The following is a 9,626-nucleotide window of genomic DNA, read 5'->3' on the forward strand; positions in this document are numbered from 1 at the left end:
GCCAGCCTGCTGCCTCAGAGTTCAGTTCAGTTCAATTCAGTCTCTCAGTCATGTCTGACTCTATGAGAGCCCATGGACTGCCCCACATCAGGCTTCCCTGTCCATCACCAACACCTGGAGCTTACTCAAACTCGTGTCTATCAAGTCACTGATGCTATCCAACCATCTCACCCTCTGTCGTCCCCTTTTCCTCCCTCCTTCAATCTTTCCCAGCATCAAGGTCTTTTCCAATAAGTCAGTTCTTCCATCAGGTGGCCAAAGTATTGGGAATTTCAGCTTCAGCATCAGTCCTTCCAATGAATATTCAGGATTGATTTCCTTTAGGATTGACTGGTTTGATCTCCTTGCAGTCCAAGGGGCTCTCAAGAATCTTCTCCAACACCACAGTTCAAAAGCATCAATTCTTCAGCGGTCAGCTTTCTTTATGGTCCAACTCTCACATCCATACATGACTATATGGAAAAACCATCGCTTTGACTAGATGGACCTTTGTTGGCAAAGTAATGTCTCTGCTTTTTAATATGCTGTCTAGGTTTGTCATAGCTTTTCTTCCAAGGAGCAAGCATTTTTTAATTTCATGGCTACAGTCACCATTTGCAGTGATTTTGGAACCCAAGAAAATAAAGTCTGTCACTGTTTCCATTGTTTCCCCATCTATTTGTCATGAAGTGTAGTGTCATTCAAAGAATGTGCATAAGCTGATCAAGTACCCTGAAACCCCTGCCCCCAACCAACATATTAAAAATGCTTTGCCAAAACCCTTCAGTGAGATCGAGGCTTTTCAGGGCTTAAGCCACCTGTTTCCTTGCATGGCCTTGTAATAAGCCTTTCTCTACTCCAAAAAGAAAAAAAGACTACAAAATTTTTTAAAGTAAATGATATTGAGGGTTAAAACAAGAGAACTACAAGAAACTCTGATGGCATATAAAGGGAGAACATAACCAAACATAAATGTGTTTGAGAGCCTTGAAAAGACATTCCTGGAGTAATTGTGGAGTATGGTGGAGGCAGGTGGCTTCAGACAAAAGGAAGTGCATGCTGGTCCTGAGGTGTGAAAAAGAACACAGCATGTTACTCAGTTGTTGTTCTATGCAAGTACCTAGCATAGTACCCCAATAAAAATTTTTTAAAAATTACAAGTTTCATTTCAGTATATGTACAGTTTTATTTTAATGTTTCTTTAATTTTTACTATGGGAGGCACCATAATTGTCAGAATTTTTACAGTGCTTATGAACTCAAAATATCATTACTTACTGTGCTGAGAGGAAAGGATGTTAGCCAAGTAGTATGATAAGCACCTGTACCCCACTGGGAACACAACAGTCTTAGTTCCTGTCCTGGTAGAACTTAAGGGTCTGATAGGTGGTACAGCCAAAGAATGGGAAAAACCAACCACTAAACGAACAGTGAAATTTCACAAGTGCTACGAAGCAATGAACAACCTGGGGGTAGATAAGGATGGAGAAGTAGAGAGTGGGAATAACTCACTATGGGATGACTTTAAACTTAGAAATGAAGTATGGATTACGCCAGCCCAGTAAAAGCTAAGAAAAGAGAGTTTCCAATGGAAAGATGAGCTCTTTGGAGAGGAAAAGCCACAGAGGAGAAATATTTTTGATGGTCACCATAGTGGGATGGGCTTCCCAGGTGGCTCAGTGGTAAAGAATCTGTCTGCCAATGCAGGCGACCCAGAAGGCACAGGTTCAATCCCTGGGCTGGGAAGATCCCTTGGAGAAGGAAATGGCAACCTACTATAGTATTCTTGCTGGGGAAATCCCATGGACAGAGGAGCCTGGTGGGCTGCAGTCCATGGGGTTGCAAAGAGTTGGATATGACTGAGCACACATACATGTGTAGCTGGATATGGTGACCTTTGACCTTGAGGGAATGTGCCATGAGGGGAAGCTGGAAAGGCAGACAGGAATCAAAGTAAGCAGCATCATGTAACCCCTGTCAGACAATTGGAGTTTTTCTTAAATGCAAGGAAGAATCCTTGAAGACTTTAAATTTGGTTTGAAGCACTGTGGGAAGTGCCATTTTTCTGGGCAACAGTGTAGTTAGGATGTAGTTAGGATGCTGTAGTCATCTAGGCTGAACATGAGAGTAGTTAGATTAGGGTGGTGGTAGTGGATATGGGTTTCCCTGGTAGCTCAGCTGGTAAAGAATCCGCCTGCAATGCAGGAAACCTTGGTTCAATTTCTGGGTCTGGAAGATCCCCTGGAGAAGAAATAGGCTACCCACTCCAATATTCATGGGCTTTCCTGGTGGCTCAGACAGTAAAGAATGTGCCTGCAATGTGGGAGACCTGGGTTCAATCCCTGGGTTTGGAAGATCCCCTGAAGGAGGGCATGGCAACCCACTCCAGTATTCTTGCCTGGAGAATCCCCATGGGCAGAGGAGCCTGGAGGGCTACAGTCCATGGGGTCGCAAAGAGTCAGACACGACTGAGCGACTGAGAACAGCACAGGCGCAGCACAATGGATACGGAGAAAACTGGACTATATCAAATAAGTACATTTTAGAGGTGGCTTTGCAAAGACTTGCAGATGCTCTGGAAGCTGAGGCTGAAGAAGAGGTAAATATCAAGAAGAACATCTAAGTAGACAACAAAGTCCCCATTTCAAAGAAATGGAAGAGGTTTGGTTTTTACCTTCTGTGGTGGGGAAAGGCCTCAAGGCTCTGGCTCTGAAAAAGTGTGGGAAAACTTGTAGGGGTTCTGAGTGCCTGACTGCCAGGAGTCCCTCCTCCCTCCCTCCTCAGGCTTGATGTCCTTGAGAATTAGGTATTAACGACCAGGTGGTATGTTGGGTAAATCATCACTGAGCTTAGGCAACTGTAGTGGAAGCAGTCTAGCTGGAATGGGATAGATGAGGCCTGGAAGAAACAATGATTCTAACTCAGATAATCCTCAAGCCTTGAGAAGCAGATTGCCAGTAAGAAATGGCCTTCCTCTACTCTGAGCCTCCCAAACTACATTCTCTTCCACAACAGTTGACTCCTTCCTGACACCTTCTAATCGTGAGACCTGGAAATCATATCTTCTCTTAGTTCCATTACAAAGCCAGGGTGAAAACTGCCCTTGCTTACTGAATGCAAAGAAATAGAGGAAAACAACAGGAAAAACTAGAGATCTCTTCAAGAAAATTAAAGATACCAAGGGAACATTTCATGCAAAGATGGGCACAATAAAGGACAGAAGTGGTATGGATCTAACAGAAGCAGAAGATATTAAGAAGAGGTGGCAAGAATACACTGAAGAACTATACAAAAAAGATCTTAAGACCCAGATAACCATGATGATGTGATCACTCACCTAGAGCCAGACATCCTGGAATGTAAAGTCAAGTGGGCCTTAGGAAGCATCAGTACAAACAAAGCTAGTGAAGGTGATGGAATTCCAGTTGAGCTATTTCAAATATTTTCTTCAGCTCGAAAATCACTGCAGATGGTGACTGCAGCCATGAAATTAAAAGACGCTTGCTCCTTCGAAGAAAAACTACGACCAACCCAGACAGCACATTAAAAAGCAGAGACATTACTTTCCCAACAAAGATCCATCTAGTTAAAGCTATGGTTTTTCCAGTAGTCATGTATGGATGTGAGAGTTGGAACATAAAGAAAGTAGACCACCAAAGAATTGATGCTTTTGAACTGTGGTGCTGGAGAAGACTCTTGAGAGCCCCTTGGACTGCAAGGAGATCAAACCAGTCAATCCTAAAGGAACTCAGTCCTGAATATCCATTGGGAAGTATTGATGCTGAAGTTGAAGCTCCAGTATTTGTGCCACCGGATGGGAAGAATGGACTCACTAGAAAAGACCCTGATGCTGGGAAAGATTGAAGGCAGGTGGAGAGGGGGATGAAAGAGGATGAGATGGTTGGATAGCATTACTGCCTCAATGGAGATGAGTTTGACCAAGCTCCGGGAATTGGCGATGCACAGGGAAACCTGGTGTGCTGCAGTTCATGAGGTTGCAGAGTCAGACACGACTGAGTGACTGAACCTACTGACTTATTGAATGAAGGTCATATGAATTATGTTTGTAAAAACCTTAGCCCATGCCTGACAGATGGAAAGAGCTCTATAAGTCCCAGTTGTTCTATTATATTATCTCCTCTTCCACATCTGAACCTTTCTTATTAAAGCCCCAATCTTTTCCTCCCAGCCCCCAAATTCTTGGACAATTTCTCTAATGCTTCCCACCTCATAACCCTCGTACTATTCTTTATATCCCTTAAATAGCCAAGTATTTATTTTCCTCTGACAGGGCAGGGGCAGTGGGACCAAAAGGAGAAAAAGTCTGTAAAAGTGAAACTTACAGAATCCATGCTGTGTCTCACATATTTATGAGCCAACTTTCTTTAAATATTTACACCTTGTGTTTACATCTTATTACTTTTTGATTTGTTTCTTATAGCTGATCTGAAGTGTGAAATTGGAAACTTGAAGCTTGCTAACACTTCCATGCTAGAGAAATACACAGTGAAGAAATCTGAGTTTCATGGGATTTTTCCTCCCCACACCAAGGATGAGATTTTGCAGGGAAGTCATTGAGATTGCTTACATCCACTCCCTGCATCTCCACCCCCCCACCCCAGCCCCGCCCACGCAGGACTCCTCTTTAACGTGTCCCTGGCTCTAGCACCTCCAGCTGAAGGGTCTTTCCTGAGAAGTCAAAGACTACTGCTGGGAACCAAATGGGTTTGATTCTGAATGGAGATGGCAAAACTAAGGCAGGACCAGACCCAGAGAGGGGAGTTACATTTCAAGAAAACAGCTTTTCTCTATTTAACTCTACTAAAACCTCTTTTCTTTTGCCCTAAGTCCAAATTCCTTCTCTTTTCTCAGCATCTATTTCTCCTTCTGATATATTACTCAGATCTTAACAAAACCCCATCCAAGCTCTAAAATAAATCTGTAAACTCTTATCTCTTGTTGAAGTATAATTTTGATAATGGTAAAATCAAGATCCTTAGGCAAATGCAAAATGTACACATCAGTGATTTTATGTGTTTATTATTTATTAAATCCGAGATCCTATAATATGCTAAAACTGGCCCAAAGAGTGTTTGAGAAGCTAAATATTTATAGGCAATATACAAATTAAAGGAAAAGAGTAGTTTTTATTATGCTGTCAACAGAAGCATCAGTTGAGATGCACATTTTATGCACAGGAGTGATCTTTATGACCTTGAATAAACTAAGCTAGTGGTTAGTTTATTTGTCTGTCTTAATAGCCAACCCTTGTATCACCTGAATGAACAGATGGAATGAATATTAATCTCTTGTTCATAGGAGAAACCTCACACAGGATAAGGATGCAATGGTCTGAAACTGAACTTGGAAAAATGGAATTTCATATCTTTCTTCCTAACATTTCTTGGTATTGCCAGATAATTTTTTAACTTCATCCACTGACTCACAACATACCCAGAGTTAAATTTGGGGGTTCTCACTTCATGCAATGTCTTTGTCTCTCACAATATCCTCCCATTTTACAACTCTATTTATGGCAGAGAAATAAGCAACTGAAATAAAGAATGAAAAAGAAGAATGGGTGACAGCAATGTTTCCAGGTAGAATGTGGCACAGGTGCTTGAACCCGTCTTGACCTATCACAGATGTGATGTGGTCTGTGTGGAAACTGAAAGACCCCTCCTACTCACACTTTCACACACTGGGGCCCAGGTATTCCTGCCTGAACAACTCTTTTGTGAAAAGCAGAGAGAATTGTTCTCAACTCACGAAAAAAGCTTTGCATAAAGGGAAAGAGATTTTTCCTTCCCTAAAAGGTAGAGGTGGAAGTGAATTTTCCTTACCTTGAAAGGTGCTAAATATTTCTGCCTGACAAGGACCTGGGGCATCTTTGGGCAACCACTGTGTGTGGAGGAGAAGAGACCTGTGCAGCGTGGTAGAAGCCTAACAAACCATGTGCGCAGGGCATCTGGAAGCAGCAGGGTCTCCATCTTCATGGGCTCTGATGAAGACCTGGTCCTGAGAAGCAAAGACCAGAGGCTGCGGCACCAATTCTTGAGCTCATGTAATAATCTTTTTGAGAGCTTTCGGCAGGAATGTGACCTTTCAGGGTGAGTAGGTTGGGGCTCATTCATTCACCCAGGCAAATCAGAAGACAGGATAATTTGGTTTTGCAACAAATAGTTATTTTTAGGTTCCTTCTCCAATCTTTCACATCCCTTTTCAGTTGGGTAAACTGAGAATGAGCTACAGAAACACAGTGCAGCCGCATGCTGCACCCCTATCATCCGTCTGGCTTTTCATGCGTCACGGTCTCCACATTAGAGTAGGGCAGCAGTAGAAAATACAGACATTTTGATTTGTGTAATTTCTTCATGCCCCAAATTCCTATTAATCTCACTGTTTGTCTTCATAAAAGAGAGTTTCCTGAAGGGCACAAGAAGAGAGGAAATTTTGTTTCACTAGTTTCCCTTGATTTATTTAGAATGTCTGGCAGAGGCCTTCCTAGCTCGGAGTCAGTATGAGAAATCCAGCCCGGGGGAAGGACTTCTTGCCTCTGCTTTTCAATAGAACTGTAAACTCTGTGGCCCTTACTTCTTTAGCAGCCCTTTCAAAAGAAAGCTCCTCTTAGAAAGCTTAACACCATGTAGCCACAATTCCCTATAGAGTTATTATAGCTGTGCTTCTGGGCAATGCAGAGAGTCAATGAATTTTACACCACAGAGGTCTCCTTAGGGGTCACTTACATCATGCCAACACTAGGCAGATTTAGATTTTATATTATAGTAAGGGAAACTGGGCCAGGGACTTATCCAGAGTTTGGGGTGTTTTGCCTTCAATTTGAGAGCAGAGTATCAATGGTAGAATTCAAGACTGTTCCTTTACTAGATCATCCTCTTATCTCCTGAAAGGTCTGATACATAAGAATGCCTTGAGTATGGAACTTAACCTCTACTATCAGGCTACTCGATTGCCCTAGGGGAGGCTTTACAAGTCATTGCATCAGGAGCAAATTAACACTGAGTGAGAAAAAGTGTCCATTTTTTCTATCTCCAAACATCTTGGCTTCCAAGCCTTCTTTTTTTTAATCTTTAGTCACTCTATAACTGGACACTCAGACAGGAGGAGTAGGTCGCATTGCTTTGTGATTATGTCCCTAGATTCGCAGCCTCTGTAACCAGGAACAATTTTTACATACAAATGCAAAAGGAGAAGTTGCATATTGTGCTTCATGCAAATTCCTCTGTAATTCTTCAGATTTCTTTCTTTTTTTTTTTTGATACGTGGAATGTCTATTGACTATCTGATTTTAAGAAAATTAGTAGGAATTCATAATTGCTACTAATTGAATTTTTGAGAGAAGATCTTTTGTCATGATTGAGAGATCTTTTTTTTTGATACATGGAGTGACTATTGACTATCTGATTTTAAGAAAATCAGTAGGATTAAAGAGCCTACAGTGAATCAGAGGTGACAGAGTCTCTAAATATTTCCTCCATTTTCCCCATCATTTCTGTTTTGGCTCTAAAACACAGTAGCACCAGACATAAATTTGAGCAATCTCTAGGAGACAGTGGAGGGCAGTGGAGTCTGGTGTGCAGCAGTCCATGGTGCCATGAAGAGTCGGACACAACTGAGTGACTGAACGACAACACGCAGCAGCATGAGGATGTCAAGGAGGAAGAGCAAAGTGCTTTGGATCATTCAATGTCCTAATTTTCCTCTGGAAAATGTCCTGGGTCTGACATTATATAGAGATTGGTAAATGCAGATATTACAGAACAAAAGTAGGTTTATTTCATGTACCAAACCTCAGTGTGAGATATCAAGCCCAGAAAGAACACTTAGGCCTTACGGTGTCTTCTGTGACCTGCTGCTGCTGCTGCTGCTAAGTCGCTTCAGTCGTGTCCGACTCTGTGCGACCCCATAGACGGCAGCCCACCAGGCTCCCCCGTCCCTGGGATTCTCCAGGTAAGAACACTGGAGTGGGATGCCATTTCCTTCTCCAATGCATGAAGGTGAAAAGAGAAAGTGAAGTCACTCAGTCATGTCTGACTCTTAGCGACCCCATGGACTGCAGCCTACCAGGCTCCTCTGCCCATGGGACTTTCCAGGCAAGAGTCCTGGAGTGGGGTGCCATTGCCTTCTCCAATGAAATCAAAGTCCTGGTCTCTTATAGGTGATAATGACAATCCTTTTTATCTCTTGAACCAAAGCTTGTAACAGATACTAAATTTACTCTCTGAGCCTCAGTTTCTCAGATTAGTGTGGGTAAGGCTCTATAAATAGGATCTTAGAAGCAGATGGTATGAGACAAAGAAAAAGGAGCTTCATACTTAGGCTACCAACATCTCCTGGGATTTCCAGGTTTCTTTAGTCTAAACTTTAGCTAATATACCACAAAACTGAATGAAGCAATATCCTCAGTCCTCATATTTTCCTCCATTTGGCACCCTATTTTCAAGTCAGACACATTCATGTATAAAATAGAGGATGAAAAAATGAAGAGGATTGAAACTACCAATTCTAAGTACATGCATGCATGCCAAGTTGCTTCAGTTGTTTCTGACTCTGCGACCCTATGGATTATAGCCCACCAGGCTTGCTGTCCAGGGATTCTCAGGTAAGAATATTGGAGTGGGTTGCTATGCCCTCCTCCAGGGGATCTTCTCAACCCAGGGTTCGAAGCCAAGTCTCCTGTGTCGCCTGCATTGCAGGCAGTTTCTTTACCACTGAGCTACCAGGAAAGCCCCATTCTAAGAACATGATATGGTTTTTTCTTAGTTCAGAGTCTAGTCTGAGAGACCAAAACATGAAGAGGAATCCTGATATTGTTTCTTTTCATTTCCTTTAACAAATATTTGAGTGACATGTCACCAGCATTCCTAGTGTCCTCTTAGTATGGACATTTCCCCTCTACCTTCACCTCTCAATAGAGGAGTGATTCCATGACTGTCTCTGCAAAATCCTCAGTCTTTGTAATTGTGCATGGGAGCAACAACTGGAAACTGGTATTGTACTTTTGTTCTCCAGTGAAAGGCCTTTAGAATACATCTCACTTCACTTTTCCTCCAGTCTTGGTTTGATTAAAAATTCACCAATAGAACACTGACTCTCACTCCTCCCAGGACCATCCCCAGAAGTTGCTGAGTCTAATCACCAAGATCAAGGTCTTTCCAGTCATGCCTTTTGGCAGGACCTCATCTAAACTGTAGGGCAGTCATGGGTGTATCCTATGTCTTATGTTATTAAACAGCCTGAGACTGGTTTTCACATGTATACTTTGGTGAACAAATTTGCCAAAGAAGAATCAACTGGAACAGAGCTTCATGCTAACTCTTTTATCCTATTCCTGTTTTTACTCACCTTCTATCATGGCCAAGAATGTTGAGCAGCCATGGAATGCTTTGCTTCATGTCTTATACTTATCTCCCCAATACTCCTTTCTACTCTTAATTGAGAATAAAGAAGTATTCAAAGAAGGATGGAGGTACTTAGAAAGTCAAAGGAGCCAACCTGAAAGAACTCCCACTAGCAAAATCTGGAAAAGTTTCAGCATAAAAATGAATAATTGTAGTAATGGAATATAATATACAGAAAAATTTAGAATCCCATGAGTCCATGCCATCATGAATAAATAAATAAAAT

The sequence above is a fragment of the Budorcas taxicolor genome, chromosome 7 (assembly GCF_023091745.1).
Source record: "Budorcas taxicolor isolate Tak-1 chromosome 7, Takin1.1, whole genome shotgun sequence".
Classification (NCBI taxonomy): domain Eukaryota; kingdom Metazoa; phylum Chordata; class Mammalia; order Artiodactyla; family Bovidae; genus Budorcas; species Budorcas taxicolor.